This window comes from Bubalus kerabau, chromosome 15 (genome assembly GCF_029407905.1).
Source record: "Bubalus kerabau isolate K-KA32 ecotype Philippines breed swamp buffalo chromosome 15, PCC_UOA_SB_1v2, whole genome shotgun sequence".
NCBI lineage: Eukaryota > Metazoa > Chordata > Mammalia > Artiodactyla > Bovidae > Bubalus > Bubalus kerabau.
Window position 1 is genome coordinate 24,421,407 of NC_073638.1, and position 5,505 is coordinate 24,426,911.

General features: G+C 44.8%; 1 long non-coding RNA gene across 1 annotated transcript; it reads left to right on the top strand.

Moving 5' to 3' along the window:
• LOC129628096 (uncharacterized) lies at positions 1-5,284 on the top strand. Its single transcript, XR_008702723.1, has 3 exons — positions 1-235; positions 3,945-4,143; positions 5,147-5,284. It is a non-coding gene; the product is annotated as an uncharacterized LOC129628096 (long non-coding RNA).
• The last annotated feature ends 221 nt before the right edge of the window (positions 5,285-5,505 follow it).

Genomic DNA, 5,505 nt, shown 5'->3' on the forward strand with positions numbered 1-5,505 from the left:
AAAGCTTGAAGGAAGGAAGGAGGAATTAGCCAAGTGGGCATGTTGGGGGAGAGAGCCCTGGGCAGAGAGAACTAGAGCAAAGGGTCTAAGGCAGGGTGGACAGGATGATGGGGGAGGCGGCCACAAGAAGAGGGACAGAGAAGTAAGGACAGAGGGAACACAGGCCAGATGGACTTGAGGCCAAACCCAGAAAGAAGAGAGAAGACAAACTGAAGCAAGTTCTCTAAACCTTCTGGTAAGGGACTCCGGAGAAAATCCCCTGAACTAGAGCTAATTCTGGTGTGAACGATTGTTGGCCTTGCTGACGTCACATTCTCTCTGAGATGCATTTCCTTGCTCTTACATTTAGACACTTGCACCAATTCTTTGCTTCATCCACTTACTCAAGGGACACTGTCCATTACCCATGGGGCCCCAGGCACACGGCATGGCACAGCACTGCGGACTCTAAGCTGGGTCACGCACGGCCTCAGCCCTCCCTGTGCAGTGTCCCTCCTGCTCTACACTCTGCTGAAAGAAGTGAGGGGAGGGGCCTAGAGACGGCGTGATGATGGGACGACTCTGACCTTGAAATGGAGTTCAGCTTCCTCTGAGCAGTCCCTAAGGAAGGCACTGGATGGGTGGAAGGTTTTGCTAAACAGATCTGGGAGACAAGAGAAGGAAGGCTTCTGCAAAAATCCGATGGGCTCTGCTCATTGGATGTCTTCAAGCAAAGGCTGGAAGACCATTTGCTGGAGATGTCATAGAGATTTGGGTGTTGGATGGAGGCTGGATTAGATGGTTTTTAAGGCCTGAGGGAATTTTCTCAGGTATCTGCCACTCTGGAGGACATTGGTACAAAGGCAGGTTGTGGCTGTTGGGTTGTGTTGAGAGTCTTGCTTTGATCTGAGGGTCAGACTGCTCTCCCATGAGCACCGAGGTGAATCACACGGTGGCCTCTGAAGCAGGGGGGCATGCAGGCTTCTCGGTGGGCCTTACCTCTCCACCAGGTGCTGTGGGCAGAATGTTCCTTAACCGAGTTCGCTTCAAGGCCTCACTGCCTCCCCTTGTCGGGGGTGAGGCTGGGGTTGCTCTGGGCCTGGCCTTGCCCTACTGTCCACCTCTCTGTGTTCTCACACAGGACTCCAGGCTCTGGGGCCCAGAGTCTTTCCTTCTTCCAGGTAATGGCAGCTCAGGGGGCCCAAATCATTCTCCATTCCAAGAAATGCATTATTGTGTCAATACAAGCTGCTCAGTAGCCAGTTGAGTCCCATATGTCCAAGGGAGGAGCAGACCAGAGTTGTGGCAACAGTTAGATCATGACAATCTGCGCAGAACATCCCCAGAACCAGAGAAGGCCGCCAAGACCCCAGCTCCAGGACTGGTGACACACTCGTACCTCAGCTGGCAGGCCCCCCACCCTCCCATCCAAGAAGGCCACGAGGGCTACCGAGCACTGGAGGAGTTTCCTAGATAGTCCCACTTTTCTTCCCTTCTGCTAATGCCATTAACTCATTCACCCAACAAATATTTATTGAGCATCTACTATGTCTGGGAATTCAACAACCAACAGAACAGATGGGAAAAATAATCTCTGCCTGTAAAGGACTGTTATTTAGTCACTCAGTCATGTCCAACTTTTTGTGACCCCATAGACTGTAGCCCACCAGGCTCCTCTGTCCATGGGATTTCCTAGGCAAGAATACTGGAGTGGGTTGCCATTTCCTCCTCCAGGGGATCCTTCTGACCCAGGGGTCGAACCCGGGTCTCCTGCTTTGCAGGTGTGTTCTTTACTGCTGGGGCACCTGGGAAGTCAGTCACCTGGGAAGCGCCTATAAAAGACAGTATCTTCAATAAATGGTGTTGGGAAAACTGGATATTTACATGCAAAAGGATGAAATTGGACACCTATCTCATACCACTCACAAAAATTAACCTAAAATTAAAGACTTAAATATAAGGCTTGAAACCATCAAACTCCCAGGGCAAAAGCTCCTTGACGTTGGACTTGGTGATGATTTTTTTTTGATATGACACCAAAAGCATAATTAACAAAAGCAAAAATGAACAAGTGGGACTACAGCAAAGTAAAAATATTCTGCACAGCAAAGGAAACAACAAAATGAAAAGGCAACGTATGAAATGGGAGAGAATATTTGCAAGCCACATATCTGATACAGGATTCACATCTAAAACATGAGAAACAGATAGAACTTGGTAAAACAACAAACAACCTGCTGGAAAATGGGAAAAGGTCTCGAGTGGACATTTTTCTAAAGAAGATATACAAATGGCCAACAGGTCCGTGAAAAGGTGCTCAACCTGACTAACCATCAAGGAAATGCCAATCAAACCACACTGAGACATCACTTCACAACATACCTGTTAAGATGGCTACTATCAAAAGATAAGAAAGAAGTGTTGGTGAGGATGTAGAGAGAAGGGAACCCTTGGACACTGTTACAGTCACTATAGAAAACAGTATGGAGGTTCTTTTAAAAATTAGAACAGCTTGCTCAAACTCATGTCCATGGCATCACAGACTCAATGAACATGAGATTGAGCAAGCTCTGGGAGATGGTGAAGGACAGGGAAGCCTGGCATGCTACAGTCCATGGGGGAAAAAAAAATTAAAACAACTACGGTAAACCTTGGACAGCAAGGAGATCCAACCAGTCCATCCTAAAGGAGATCAGTCCTGATTATTCATTGGAGGGACTGATGCTGAAGCGGAAACTCCAATACTTTGGTCTCCTGATGTGAAAAGCTGACTCATTGGAAAAGACCCTGATGCTGGGAAAGATTGAAGGCATGAGGAGAAGGGGACAACAGGGGATGAGATGGTTGGATGGCATCACTGACTTAATGGACATGAGTTTGAGTAAGCTCCGGGAGTTGGTGATGGACAGGGAAGCCTGGTGTGCTGCAGTCCATGGGATCGCAAAGAGTTGGACATGATTGAGCAACTGAACTGAACTGAACTGAATGGTAAGATCTGGGGCTTCACAGGTGGCACTAGTGGTAAAGAACCCGCCAGCCAATGCAGGAGAACTAAGAGACGCAGCTTTGATCCCTGGGTCGGGAAGATCCCTTGGAGGAGGGCATGGCAACCCACTCCAGTATTCTTGCCTGGAGAGTCCCATGGACAGAGGGGCCTGGTGGGCTACAGTCCATAGGGTCGCAAAGAGCTAGACACGACTGAAATGACTTAGCATGCACACACACGTGGTAAGATCTAGCGATCCCACTTCTGAGTTATGTATCCAAAGAAAATGAAATCAGACTCTCAGAAAGATATCTGCACTCCCATGTCTAATAACCAAGATATGGAAACAGCCAAGATATAAATAATATGTAGCATATAGACACATGGAATATTTATTGTTCACCCATAAATGAGGAAATCCTGCCATTTGTGACAACATGGATGAACTTGAAACCATCATACTTAGTGAAATAAGCCATAAGAGAAAGATATACTGTATGGTATCACCTATAGGTAGAATCGTCTTTTTTAACAAGTTGAACTCATATAAACAGAGAGTAGAATGGATGGTGGCTATTAATTCTATTGATCCCTTTTATTTGTAATGAGAAGGAAACTATACAGCTTTTGAGTACATACGAGGTCCGGGGCACTGTGCTACATGTGTTACATCCACTGTCTCATTTAATGCTCACAACAGCCTATGAGGACAAGTATGGTTGTGCCTAAGTTAGATATGAGAAAAATGAGGATTAGGTATCTTGGCCAGGATCGTACAACTAGTCAGCTGAGCAACTGACATCTGAGCTCAAGATTAGCTTGCCTTCAGCATCCATGGTTTTTCTAACTCAGACTGGTTATAAATTATGGTTTTCCTGATTGTGTAACGGGGAAGTGGGGAGTAGGTATCAGAATATCTGGGAGAGGAGGCAGGCACAGTTTCAGCCAAGTGATGCTGATACTGCCTTTCCCATTCCAGATTAATAGTTACTGAACTCCATTATTCTCCAAAAAAGTCCTGTGTGGACATGGGAGCAACTAAATGTCCATCAAGAGAGGAATGGATAAAGAAGATGTGGCATATATATACAGTGAAATATTGCTCAGCCATAAGAAGGAACAAAATTGTGTCATTTACAGAGAGGTGGATGGATCTAGAGACTTTCACATAGAGTGAAGTAAGTCAAAAAGAGAAAAATATTATGAATTAATGCATATATGTGGAATCTAGAAAAACTGTACAGATGAACTTATTTGCAAAGCAGAAATAGAGTCACATTCATACAGAACCAAGGCTGGGGAAGGGGGAGTGGGATGGATTGGGAGGTTGGGAATGACATGTATACACTACTGGGTATAAAATAGATAGCTAATGAGGACCTTCTCTATAACCCAGGGAACTCTACTCAATGCTCAGTGGTGATCTAAATAGGGAGGAAGTCCAAGGAAGAGGAGATATATGTATGCGTGTGGCTGATTCCCTTTGCTGTACAGCCGAAACTAATGCAGCATTGTAAAGCAACTATACTCCAATAAAAAAAGCCTGTGAACTCGATAGACTGGTGAATGTAGTAGTCAGGACAATTATTCCTTATCCTCATTGATAGGTGCTGAAACTGAAGTATAGACAGTTTAGCTGGCTTACCCAAGGTCACACAGTCATGATGGAGCCATGACTACCCAGCTTATATTCCATTCTTCCCATAGCTTCTTTTTAAAACCACATTTTTAAAATAGGTAATATATTTACATAGTACAAAATTTAACAGCATAACAGGTAGATACAGAAAAATCTACCTCCCCACCCAGCCTATCCTGTTTCTAGATCCACATTCCACTTGCCCTAGAGGCGACAAGCATTACAGTGGGTTGGGGTTCTTTCTTTGCTTCTTACTTCAGTAGAAAAGGTGCAAGACAGCACCCATTTTTCATGAGTGTCAGCCTAGCTTGGCTTAGGTTCCCAAGCAGAACTGGCTGCCTATTAGCTGAGTGATCTTGGACAAATTGCTAAATATCTTGGTATGGTAGTTCTTCATTTATTAAATGGGGATAATGTCACCTATTTCAAAGAGATCGAGTGCATTTCAAAGGGAACGAGACTGTGCATCAAAGCGCATTGTAATCCATGCAGTGTGGTACAATGGTTGGTATTCTCTGCCTCTGCTTTCTTTTCTCTGGAAGAGTCTGGAAATGACCACTGTGTTCTCACTACCTCTCAGAGACAATGGAGAAGATGGATAGAGATGCAACTCATTTCTACAGGATGGAAGGAAATGATACAAACTGTATGAAGTGCAATTAAAGTAAGATATTGGAAGAAACTAAGTTTCGGAATCCCAAAGGGGTTTGTGAGATTTCTTTGAAAATTTCTCAGAAAATGCTAATAACATATTAAGACTCTAATTTTCCAAAAAACAAAGGCATGGATAAAAAGGCCACTCCTGGCCACTCTTATCAAATTCCTTCCTGGATAGGAATTCAAGTAAGGGAGAAATTTAAGCCAAATCATCTTTTGTCCCCAGGTCCAGCTCTGGGGTGGC